This window comes from Dendrobates tinctorius, unplaced genomic scaffold (genome assembly GCF_039654945.1).
Source record: "Dendrobates tinctorius isolate UK_male_01 unplaced genomic scaffold, ASM3965494v1 ptg000038l, whole genome shotgun sequence".
NCBI lineage: Eukaryota > Metazoa > Chordata > Amphibia > Anura > Dendrobatidae > Dendrobates > Dendrobates tinctorius.
In genome coordinates this window covers 701,315-715,000 of record NW_027361706.1, presented here as the reverse complement: position 1 = coordinate 715,000, position 13,686 = coordinate 701,315, and positions in this window count along the sequence as shown.

The following is a 13,686-nucleotide window of genomic DNA, read 5'->3' as shown; positions in this document are numbered from 1 at the left end:
GATGACTGGGCTGCGGGTACATGTGCTGCATCGGGTCCGGAATTGTCAAGGCTGCGTCCCCTATTTCCCAGGGGAAGGAATAGGGGAACGGACAGACCCCATTACCCAGGAAGAGGGGGCATGTTTAGACAGGGAACCTGTCCGGAAGCTGAGGAAAAAAATGCAAAGTAGGAGTGAGTCCCCAGCTGTGAGCGTGTGAGCAGCAAGGGGGGCAGTGCACTACGCACCCAAAGTGCCGACGCCGCGACGAACTGTAGCAGACGGACAGACCCAGTGACCTAGAGGCAGGGGGCCAGCTTAAGAGAAAGCGGGCATGACAGCAGAGATTTTTGGCGTGGACAAGCAGCGCATAGGAGGCTGAGCAGTGTGCTCCATCCTTAGAGCACTGGCGCTGCAAAGGGCTGTTCCCGTTGGCTCCCGCCACTAAAAGTGATACTGCCAGAGAGCGAGGCGCTGTGTGCCCACTGACCACCAGAGAGCGAGGCGCTGTGCGTTCCTTGACCATGAGTACCATGCACGTGCGCAGTAGAGAGAGCAAGTTCATGCCACGTGTTCAGCGTGGATAACCAATAATTATAAGGCACAGAGGAATGACAGAGGACATTGGTGCGGTTAGCAAGGTACTCCCTCAGCATTTTCCCAAACTTTGCACTCTTTGTGAGAGTCCCCCATGCCTCGGGGTCAGGGCGATGGGATGGTCTGAGAAAACTCTCCCCGAACTTTGCCAGTGTACCACTGCGTCTGCTGGATTGGAGTTGTGTCTCTCTCACCTGTACTCCTTGCTTCGCCAATGAACTGAGACCTCTGCTGTCAGCGTTTTCATATGGGAATTTTTTTAATAATTCCGCAAGAAGGGCCCTCTGGTCCTCCAACATTTTAGTACACCTGTCTCCCTCTGGAATAAGAGATATAAAGTTCTCCTTGTAGCGTGGGTCTATAAGTGTCACCAATCAGTATTGCCCATCAAGCAAAATTTTGAAAATGCAAGGGTGACGGGAAAAGCAGCGTAACATAAACTCAGCCATGCGTGTAAGACTGCTAACAGTCAATACTTCCGTGTCCTTACCAAGAGTACGACTGACCATGATCTCCTCCTCCTTGTCCTCAGGCCTCCACGACTTTTGACTAACCTCAGTAATATCATTGTAAAAACATCATCTTATATATAAAGCTCAATGTGTGTATGTATGTATGTGTGTGTGTGTGTATGTCCGGGATAGGCATCCGCACCATCGCAGCTACAGCCACAAAATTTGGCACAGTCACATGTCTGGACCCCGAGAGCGTCCTAAGCTATGTTGTGAGGTGAAATTTTAACCCTGCGCATTCCAATTTACCAAATAATTGTGCCCCTATCTACATAATGTGGAAAAAGAGTGTGCGTGTCAAGCCTCGCCCCTCATTATGATGTCATAATGCCCCTATCTACATAATGGGGAAAGAGTGTGTGCGTGTCAAGCCCCGCCCCTCATTATGATGTCATAATGGTTGCCATGGCGACGCTGATGTCATCATAGGTTGCAAGCCCTGCCGCTCATTATGATGTCAAAATGGTTGACTATGGGATGGAGGATGTGTGATGGGTATATGGGCACTGGACTATGGGATGGAGGATATGTATGACGGGTATATGGGCACGGGACTATGGGATGGAGGATGTGTGATGCGTATATGGGCACTGGACTATGGGATGGAGGATATGTATGACGGGTATATGGGCGCGGGACTATGGGATGGAGGATGTGTGATGGGTATATGGGCACTGGACTATGGGATGGAGGATATGTACTACAGGTATATGGGCACAGGCCTATGGGATAGTGGTTATGTATGATGGGTATATGGGCACGGGACTATGGGATGGAGGATAATTATAATTTGCTATAACTAACCACAGTTAGTAACTATGCCCAGGCAGCGCCGGGCTCTTCAGCTAGTTGTAAATACATTCTTGTAAATATACCCCTGTAGTTTTTATCTCCCCCACCTCATTGTAAATTGTAAGTTGTCACGAGCAGGATTGCATTTTTGGGGGTTAATTATTGATATCGTTGTTACTTAGTGTAGAATGCAAGCTGTCACGAGCAGAGTCATTTTATTTTGGTTTAATTATTGTAATATTGTTGTCGTTATTACTTAGGACTGTTGTGCTTGAAACTGTTAAACTGCAAATATGTTTGCTCTATATAAATAACCACCAACTTGGTGGATTCCTCAAAGTTTTGGAGGATGGCACATATGTCTGAAATCCATGTCCACTCCTGAGATCTTATGTGTGAAGTCAGAACTGATTGCCGACAACCTTGTTGATGCTGGTAGATTAGTCACCAAATGCCCTCTTCTGCTCACAAATCCTTTCCAACATCTGCAGTGTAGAGTTCCATCCCCTGAGGACATCACACACCAGTCAGTGAGCCAGAAGCTGCAAGCGCCGCTGAGGCACAGCAAGGGCGGATGAAGATGGAGATGACTTTCAAAATGGGTACGCAGAGAGTTGTACTTTTCTAGCAGATCTGTCAGCTCTTTGTCGCTTTTCAGAAAACATTGACTAATGAGATTAACCCCTTCACCCCCAAGGGTGGTTTGCACATTCATGACCGGGCCAATTTTTACAATTCTGACCACTGTACCTTTATGAGGTCATAACTCTCGAACGCTTCCATGGATCCTGGTGATTCTGACATTGTTTTCTCGTGACATATTGTACTTCATGATAGTGGTAAAATTTCATTCAAATAACTTGCGTTTATTTGTGAGAAAAACGGAAATTTGGCGAAAATGTTGAAAATTTCGCAATTTTCCAACTTTGAATTTTTATGCCCTTAAATCACAGAGATACGGCACACAAAAAACTTGATAACTAACATTTCCCACATGTTTACTTTACATCAGCACAATTTTGGAACCAAAATTTTTTTTTGTTAGGAAGTTATAAGGGTTAAAAGTTGACCAGCGATTTCTCATTTTTACAACACCATTTTATTTTTAGGACCACATCACATTTGAAGCCACTTTGAGGGGTCTATATGATAGAAAATACCCAAAAGTGACACCATTCTAAAAACTGCACCCCTTAAGGTGCTCAAAACCACATTCAAGAAGTTTATTAACCCTTTAGGTGCGTCACAGGAATTTTTTTGAATATTTAAAAAAAAATGAACATCTAACTTTTTTTCATAAAAAAAATACTTCAGGTTCAATTTTTTTTATTTTACCAAGGGTAACAGGAGAAATTGAACTGCAAAAGTTATTGTGCAATTTGTCCTGAGTACGCAGATACCTGATATGTGGGGGGGAACGACTGTTTCGGCGCATGGCAGAGCTCAGAATGGAAGGAGCGCCGTTTGACTTTTTCAATGCAAAATTGGCTGGAATTCAGATTGGACGCCATGTCACGTTTGGAGAGTCCCTGATGTACCTAAACAGTGGAAACCCCCTACAAGTGACCCCATTTTGGAAACTAGACCCCCCAAGGAACTTATCTAGATATGTGGTGAGAACTTTGAACCCACAAGGGCTTTACAGAAGTTTATAACGTACAGCGGTACAATTAAAAAATCATATTTTTTCCACAAAAATGATCTTTTCACCCCAATTTTTATTTTCCCAAGGGCAGCAGGACCCTAAAAGATATTGTGCAATTTGTCCTGAGTATGCTGATACCCCACATGTGGGGGTAAACCACTATTTGGGCGCATGGCAGAGCTCGGAAGGGAAGCAGCGCCATTTGACGTTTTTGGCTGGAATTGAGATCGGACACCATGTCGCGTTTGGAAAACCCCTGATGTACCAAAACAGTGGAAACCCCCCACAAATGACACCATTTTGGAAACTAGACCCCCTAAGGAACTTATCTAGATGTGTGGTGAGAACTTTGAACCCCCATGGGCTTCACAGAAGTTTATAACATAAAGCCATACAATTAAAAAATCATATTTTTTCAACAAAAATGATCTTTTCACCCTCAATTCTTATTTTTCCAAGGGTAACAGGACCCTAAAAGTTATTGTGCAATTTGTCCTGAGTACGCTGATACCCCACATGTGGGGGTAAACCACTATTTGGGCGCATGGCAGAGCTCGGAAGGGAAGCAGCGCCATTTGACGTTTTTGGCTGGAATTGAGATCGGACACCATGTCGCGTTTGGAAAACCCCTGATGTACCAAAACAGTGGAAACCCCCCACAAATGACACCATTTTGGAAACTAGACCCCCTAAGGAACTTATCTAGATGTGTGGTGAGAACTTTGAACCCCCATGGGCTTCACAGAAGTTTATAACATAAAGCCATACAATTAAAAAATCATATTTTTTCCACAAAAATGATCTTTTCACCCTCAATTCTTATTTTTCCAAGGGTAACAGGACCCTAAAAGTTATTGTGCAATTTGTCCTGAGTACGCTGATACCCCACATGTGGGGGTAAACCACTATTTGGGCGCATGGCAGAGCTCGGAAGGGAAGCAGCGCCATTTGACGTTTTTGGCTGGAATTGAGATCGGACACCATGTCGCGTTTGGAAAACTCCTGATGTACCAAAACAGTGGAACCCCCCCACAAATGACACCATTTTGGAAACTAGACCCCCTAAGGAACTTATCTAGATGTGTGGTGAGCACTTTGACCCCCCCAGTGCTTCACAGAAGTTTACAACGCCTGGGCGTGAAAATAAAAAATTCGTATTTTTTCCACAAACATGATCTTTTAGTCACCATTTTTTTATTTTCCCAAGGGTACCAGGAGAAATTGGACCCCAAAAGTTGTTGTCCAATTTGTCCTGAGTATGCTGATACCCCATATGTGGGAGAAAACTACTGTATGGGCACACGTCGGGGCTCGGAAGGGAAGTAGTGACGTTTTGGAATGCAGACTTTGATGGAATGGTCTGCGGGTGTCATGTTGCCTTTGGAGAGCCCCTAATGTACCTAAACAGTGGAAACCCCCCACAAATGGCACCATTTTGTAAACTAGACCCCCCAAGGAACTTATCTAGATGTGTGGTGAGCACTTTGACCCCCCCAGTGCTTCACAGAAGTTTACAACGCCCGGGCGTGAAAATAAAAAATTCGTATTTTTTCCACAAACATGATCTTTTAGTCACCATTTTTTTATTTTCCCAAGGGTACCAGGAGAAATTGGACCCCAAAAGTTGTTGTCCAATTTGTCCTGAGTACGCTGCTACCCCATATGTGGGAGAAAATTACTGTATGGGCACACGTCGGGGCTCGGAAGGGAAGTAGTGACATTTTGGAATGCAGACTTTGATGGAATGGTCTGCGGGTGTCATGTTGCCTTTGGAGAGCCCCTAATGTACCTAAACAGTGGAAACCCCCACAAATGACACCATTTTGTAAACTAGACCCCCCAAGGAACTTATCTAGATGTGTGGTGAGCACTTTGACCCCCCCAGTGCTTCACAGAAGTTTACAACGCCCGGGCGTGAAAATAAAAAATTCGTATTTTTTCCACAAACATGATCTTTTAGTCACCATTTTTTATTTTCCCAAGGGTACCAGGAGAAATTGGACCCCAAAAGTTGTTGTCCAATTTGTCCTGAGTATGCTGATACCCCATATGTGGGAGAAAACTACTGTATGGGCACACGTCGGGGCTCGGAAGGGAAGTAGTGACGTTTTGGAATGCAGACTTTGATGGAATGGTCTGCGGGTGTCATGTTGCCTTTGGAGAGCCCCTAATGTACCTAAACAGTGGAAACCCCCCACAAATGGCACCATTTTGTAAACTAGACCCCCCAAGGAACTTATCTAGATGTGTGGTGAGCACTTTGACCCCCCCAGTGCTTCACAGAAGTTTACAACGCCCGGGCGTGAAAATAAAAAATTCGTATTTTTTCCACAAACATGATCTTTTAGTCACCATTTTTTTATTTTCCCAAGGGTACCAGGAGAAATTGGACCCCAAAAGTTGTTGTCCAATTTGTCCTGAGTACGCTGCTACCCCATATGTGGGAGAAAATTACTGTATGGGCACACGTCGGGGCTCGGAAGGGAAGTAGTGACGTTTTGGAATGCACACTTTGATGGAATGGTCTGCGGGTGTCATGTTGCCTTTGGAGAGCCCCTAATGTACCTAAACAGTGGAAACCCCCCACAAATGACACCATTTTGTAAACTAGACCCCCCAAGGAACTTATCTAGATGTGTGGTGAGCACTTTGACCCCCCCAGTGCTTCACAGAAGTTTACAACGCCCAGGCGTGAAAATAAAAAATTCGTATTTTTTCCACAAACATGATCTTTTAGTCACCATTTTTTTATTTTCCCAAGGGTACCAGGAGAAATTGGACCCCAAAAGTTGTTGTCCAATTTGTCCTGAGTACGCTGACACCCCATATGTGGGAGAAAACTACTGTATGGGCACACGTCGGGGCTCGGAAGGGAAGTAGTGACGTTTTGGAATGCAGACTTTGATGGAATGGTCTGCGGGTGTCATGTTGCCTTTGGAGAGCCCCTAATGTACCTAAACAGTGGAAACCCCCCACAAATGACACCATTTTGTAAACTAGACCCCCCAAGGAACTTATCTAGATGTGTGGTGAGCACTTTGACCCCCCCAGTGATTCACAGAAGTTTACAACGCCCGGGCGTGAAAATAAAAAATTCGTATTTTTTCCACAAACATGATCTTTTAGTCACCATTTTTTTATTTTCCCAAGGGTACCAGGAGAAATTGGACCCCAAAAGTTGTTGTCCAATTTGTCCTGAGTACGCTGACACCCCATATGTGGGAGAAAACTACTGTATGGACACACGTCGGGGCTCGGAAGGGAAGCAGTGACGTTTTGGAATGCAGACTTTGATGGAATGGTCTGCGGGTGTCATGTGCGTTTGGAGAGCCCCTGATGTACCTAAACTATTGAAACTCCCCACAAGTGACCCCATTTTGGACACTAGACCCCCCACGGAACTTATCTAGATGTGTGGTGAGCACTTTGAACCCCCAAGTGCTTCACAGAAGTTTACAACACTCGGACGTGAAAATAAAAAAATCATTTTTTTCCACAAAAATGATATTTTTGCCCCCAATTTTTTATTTTCCTAAGGGTAACAGGAGAAATTGGACCCCAAAAATTGTTTTGCAATTTGTCCTGAGTAGGCTGCTACCCTACATGTGGGGGTAAAACACTGTTTGGGCGCATAGCAGAGCTTGGAAGGGAAGGAGCACCATTTGACTTTTTCAACTCAGAATTGGCTGGAATTGAGATCAGACGCCATGTTGCATTTGGAGAGCCCCTGATGTGCCCAAACAGTGGAAACCCCCAATTCTAACTCCAACCCGAACCCCAACACGCCCCTAACCCTAGCCCTAACCCTAGCCCTAACCCTAGCCCTAGCCCTAACCCTAGCCCTAACCCTACCCCTAACCCTAGCCCTAACCCTACCCCAACCCTACCCCAACACACCCCTAGCCCTAACCCTAGCCCTAACCCTAATGGAAAAATGGAAATAAATACATTTTTTTTATTTTATTATTTTTCCCTAACTAAGGGGGTGATAACGGGGGGTTTGATTTACTATTTATGGCGGTTTTTATGTTTGGCGGCTGTCGCACGCTAAAAGACGCTTTTTATTGTAAAAATAGTTTTTGCATCACCACATATTGAGAGCTATAATTTTTCCTTATTTTGACCCACAGAGTCATGTGAGGTCTTATTTTTTGCGGGACGAGTTGACGTTTTTATTGGTACCATTTTCGGGCACGTGAAATTTTTTGATCGCTTTTTATTCCGATTTTTGTGACGCAGAATGAACAAAAACCAGCGTTTCATGAATTTCTTTTGGGGGGGGTGCGTTTACACCGTTCCGCGTGCGGTAAAATTGATAAAGCGGTTTTATTCTTCGGGTCAGTACGGTTACAGCGATACCTCATTTAGGTCGTTTTTTTATGTTTTTGTCGGTTTTATGCAATGAAAACTATTTTATATAAAAAATAATTATTTTGCATCACTTTATTCTGCGAGTTATAACTTTTTTATTTTTTCGCTGATGACGCTGTATGGCGGCTCGTTTTTTGCGGGACAAGATGACGTTTTCAGCGGTACCATGGATATTTATATGCGTCTTTTTGATCGCGCGTTATTGCACTTTTTGTTTGGCGGTATGATAATAAATCATTATTTTTTGCTTCGTTTTTTATTTTTATTTTTTAAGGGGTTCGCTAAAGGGGTTAACTAATGGGACAGTTTTATAGGGCAGGTCATTACGGACGCGGCGATACCTAATATGTGTACATTTATTGCTTTTTTTTTTTATTATTTTCAAAAAATGAATTTATTGGGGAATATTTTTTTTTTTTTTTACTAATTTATTTGGCGATTTTTTTAAATTTATTTTTACACTTTTTTTAAATTTTTTTTTTACTTTATTACATAGTCCCAGGTGGGACATCACTGTCCTGTGACAGATCGCTGATCTGTCACATCACAGATCACTGTGACAGATCAGCAATCTGTCACAGGCAGTGCACAAGGCTTCCTCATGCCTGCGCTTTGCAGGCACTGAGGAAGCCAGCTTCCCCAGGCCCCCGAAGGCCCCCGTCGCCATCTTGGATTCGGGGGCCTGGAGGAAAGGAGCCCCCCGCAGCAGCGCTGCACATTGCGCTGCCGTGGGGGCTCAGGGAAGCACGGAGGGAGCCCCCTCCCTGCCGATGCTTCCCTTTAACTCCCGGTACACCGCGATCGCGTTTGATCGCGGTGTGCAAGGGGTTAATGTGTCGGGGGCGGTCCGTGACCGCCCCTGACACATTGTGCCGGGTGTCAGCTGTGATAATCAGCTGACACCCGGCCGCGATCAGCGGCGCTCACCACGTACTATCCCGTCCCCGGTCATACGGGCCCGGGTACCGTGGACGGGATAGTACGTCTCATGTCAGGAAGGGGTTAAGCGCATGAGCCAGCCATGGCACATGTGTGAGCTCGCATCGCCACAGACCAGCCACCAGGTTCCAGCCATTGTCACACACAACCATGCCTGGCTGTGGGTTCAGCGGTGTCAGCCACAGATCTATTTCAATGTGAAGCGAAAAAAGGAGAAATATGCAGCACTCACCGATATAGCTGAAAAACTGTGCGTCTTTATTTCACATAAATTCCATCAATAGTTAAGTGGACATGCAGGATGTTAGAGGAATGCTAGGGGAGGGAGGTGCCGGACAACGGCCAATTCGCGATTACTCGCTTCTACTGGTCCAATACTGGAGTGCTGCATATTTCTCTTTTTTTCGCTTCACATTGAAATATTCATGTTTTCCATTTCGTCCCTCTGGACAACACCATGGAGGAAGTCCTCCCTTGACCTATAGCGGGACAGGATCACAGAGAGGTTAAAAGGTCCCTCCAGCCTCCAGTGTTTTTCATGTCCCAAAGGGGACGGTCGTAGGAGAGGTTGCTCCAGGAGGAGTGAAGATAGAAGGTGAACGTTTGACGGGGCCCAGGGGGATCGGGCGGCTGGGCCAAACCTTCCCCCTGTCAAGCAGCCCGGGGCTGAAACCCTCCTAGGGGGGTCCCTCAGCCACAGAGACCAGGGTGCGGACGAGGCTCCTGGGTAGAGCCGCTTCCTCCCACAGTCGAGGCTCTCGGCTCTGATGCCGGCCTGCAAGCCACTGCTACTTACGGAAATCGGGGGAGAAGAAGGCGTCGCTCCTCCGGTAATGCCAGAGCAGGTCGGCGTGCGTTCCGCTGTAGAACGCGGTTGTGCAGAACGAGACAGGCAACGGGCGAGTTTCCTGGATCTCGTGGGGCACAGGAGAAGAAATCATTGGCAGTAATGCAGCATGCCTGACGGGACGCCGCTTCCCTCCATGGTGAGCACTCGGCATTACCAGCTCCCCCTGTTTTATAGCAGGTATGGAGCCAGCACAGGTAAGTGCACGGTGGAATGCTGTTGATGGCCTAGGCCTCTGGACGGATGCTAGTCTCATGCCTTTGTGCTGAAAGCTGCTCAGGTGATGAGGTATTTGTTCACATATATGCAGCTAAGACTTGCACCTCTAGGCTATAATAAGGCCATATGTCCAGGTTACATCTCATGGTTCGACTTAACTACTCTATCCATAGGAGGACACAGGGGGTTAATGCAGCACAGTGTCTCCATGAAGGCCCTCCAGCTGCAGCTCAGTAATTAGCTCCTTCGGGTGGGGTCAGGCTGACAAATGAGATGTTCCGTTCAGAGTGGCAGCTCATGGCCCTAGCCGTAGAGACACAGAGGGAAAGGAAAAGAAAGAAAATCACACCACTCAACAGGATTGAGAGCAACGGTTGGGTCTACGGATTATATTGAGCATCTATGCTTTAGATTGCATTATAGCGTTTCCATGCTTTATATTGTGGGCATCTGTACATCATATTGCATCAGACTGCCTCTATGCATTACATTGAGTGTTTCTCTGCACCATATGGCTTCTATGCAATATATTGGGTGCCTCTATGCTTCATATCGCATTAGAGTGGTTTTATGTTTTATATTGAGGGCCTCTGTCCATCATATTGCATAGTGCCTCTATGCATGGCACTGAGTATCTCTATGCATCATGTTGCTTCTTTGCATTGAGTGCCTCTATGCTTCATATTGCATTATAGTGCTTTTATACTTTATATGGAGTGCCTCTGGACATCATATTGCATCATACTGCCTCTACGCATTACATTGAGTATCTCTATGCATCATGTTGCTTCTTTGCATTGAGTGCCTCTATGCTTCATATCGCATTATAGTGCTTTTATGCTTTATATGGACGTGTCTCTGTGCATATCATTTCAACATAGCATCACATTGAGTATCTCTATGCATCATATTGCCTCTATGCGCGATATTGAGTGCCTCTATGCTTCATATTGCATTATAATGCTTCAATGCTTTATATTGAGTGCCTCTATGGATCATATTGCTTCAGGATGCCTCTGCAACATATTACATCATAGTGCATCATATTGCATCCATAGTGCCCGGGGCATCAGATGGCATCATAATGCCTCTGTACATAATTACATCATAGTGCCTCTATGCATTATATGGAGTGCATCACGTTGCACCAGATTGCATCATAGTACCTCTGTCATACTGCCTCTAGGCATTATATTGAGTACATCAGGTTGCACCATATGGCATAGTGCTTCATAGTGCCTCTGCATATTGAACCATAGTACTTCTCAGTAATTCGACATCATATTGCATCAGAGTGTTTCACAGCAACGCTGCATCATATCGCATTATAGTGCATCATATTGCCTTTAGGCATCATAGTGCTTCATAGGCCTCTGTGTATATTGCAGCATACTGCTTCACAGTGCCCCTCATCATTTTACTTCATATTGCTTCATATTGCATCATAGTGCTTCATAGGCCTCATGCCCCTCATCATATTACTTCATATTGCAACATAGTACCTTTTTGCATCATATTGCATCAGTGTTTCAGGGTGCCTTCGTGCATCATATTGCATCATAGCGCTTCATAAGTGCCTTTTTTCATATGGCATCATAGTGCTTCATAGCGTCTCTATACATCATATTGCGTCATAATGCTTTGGTGCATCATATGGCATCATAGTGCTTTGGTGCCCCTGTGCCTCAGGGTGTATCACTAGTGTTTCATAGTGCTTCATGGTACATCATGGTGCCTCCTAGTACTTCGGGTGTTGTGGCTTTGTGCCGCTGGCTGTGGGCCTCTGGCTTAGACCATCTGACTTGGGCCTTGTTGTGTGGCCGCACCCTGTTTTGTTGGCCTACCACTTCACGTTTTATCTCAGGCCCAGAGTCCTTCAGTTTGGACCCAGATCCAACTTTTGTTGCTTCATTCTTGGCATCCGAGCTTAGCCAAAAAAAAAAAACCACCTATGCTTGAATTGGCCTAGTAAAGTAGCATTTCTTCCGTCTGGAACAGAACTCTCAAGGAGCTACTGCCTTGAGTGCTAAGGGCAAGTCTCTTGCATAATTAGCTTTAAAGGGAGATATACATCTTTGGATTCATCCTACAAAGGACATACTACGGTCCTGGGAGCAGTAAATCCCATGAGGTGGAAGGAGAGAATCTTTCCCAGCTCCACATACGGCAATCAGACTAGTTGCCTTGATCAACATCCAGTAGACAGATTTTTGTCACATAAGTCTGTTGTATTATGTTTACCAGGAACTGCATCATTGCCTTTGTAAAAACAAAAGAGAACATTCAGCTCACCCCCGAGATATAATTCCAAGCACAAGAAGGAGCACGGCTTCCTCACTGCTGCACAGCCTCCAAGGCAATAGGGAAAATAGAAGTGGATCCAGCTCACTCACAAGGCTTATTTAAAAATTAAAAAAAAAAAAAATTTTATTGGATGATCCTTAAAAAATTCAAAATGACAAAACAGACATCTCAGATGGCACAGCAATGACAGGGGGTGGTGTGTAATGAGACCATATGCGTTTCGAGCAACACGGCTCTTAAACACTGTTTTTTTCATTACCTTGTGGCGAAACAGCAGCACTGCGTCAGGTGGCAGAGGATACCACACACACTGTCCTTACAGCAGTCAGGGCTCCTGAGATAAAGAATCTGTAACCTAGACGCTTAGAGTTGAGAACCCATAGTCCCATTGCCTCACAGTAGGTAATCCCCCTCTGTGATGGGGAGAAAACTACTCTCTCTAGCTATAGGGTATGGTTACTCCCACCATGGCAGTCTGGGTGTATAAATATCACTGAGAAAATTGCCTTTTAGGCTACGCGTGTATATATGTGTGTATATATAGATAGATAGATAAGTTGACTTATATATAATGTCCGGACTAATGACTCGTATAGAGGCAGTTCGAAATAATCTCTCGTATTACAGGTTTTTTACCAACAACCCCCCCACCAACACCACTTTCATCGATTCCAGAGTCCAGACTCCCTGTATCTAACATACTGTAGGTAAAACAGGCGTGATCCCCGTTTCCCTTTCAGTGCTTCTAATAAGAAGCCCTATGTGGGTAATGGCAGGAGATATTACCTGGCAGATAGCATATTTCCTTAGCTTCAATAATAATCAACCCTTAGGCCGGGGTCACACTGGCGAGGAATACGGCCGAGTGAGAGGCGCTAAAAGCACGCATTAGACACGGACCAATGATTCTCTATGGGGTCCCTCGCACCAGGCGTATATTACTCATCCGTATTCTAGGCTCCGTGCCAATCGCAGCATGCTGAGATTGTCAGCGTACTACGGCCGTAGTACGCCAATGCAAGTCTATGGGTGCGCAAAAAATACGGATTACACACGGACCACACATGTGACTTGCGAGAAATACACACCCGGTGTCTTTTAGCAAAGCCGACAATTCAGTGCGCTTTACAGTAAACTCACACTGACAGTTTTAATAAAGAAACGAATGAATAGATATATACACATAGAATACATATACCGTATATATATATATAATATATATGCATTCTATGTGTCTATATCTATTCTTTGGTTTCTGTTATAAACCCTGTCATAGGGCTCCATTATATGTCCATTTTGCAAGCCGGCGAGAAAATCTCAGCATACGGATGCCATACGGATTACATACGGATGCTGACATGCGCAAAATACGGGACCACATCTTGCTTACGGATGACATACGGAGCACTCTTTAGGGGTAATTCATCCGTATTACACATGTAAAATACGGACTGTGTTTTGCGTCGGTTAGTGTGACCCCG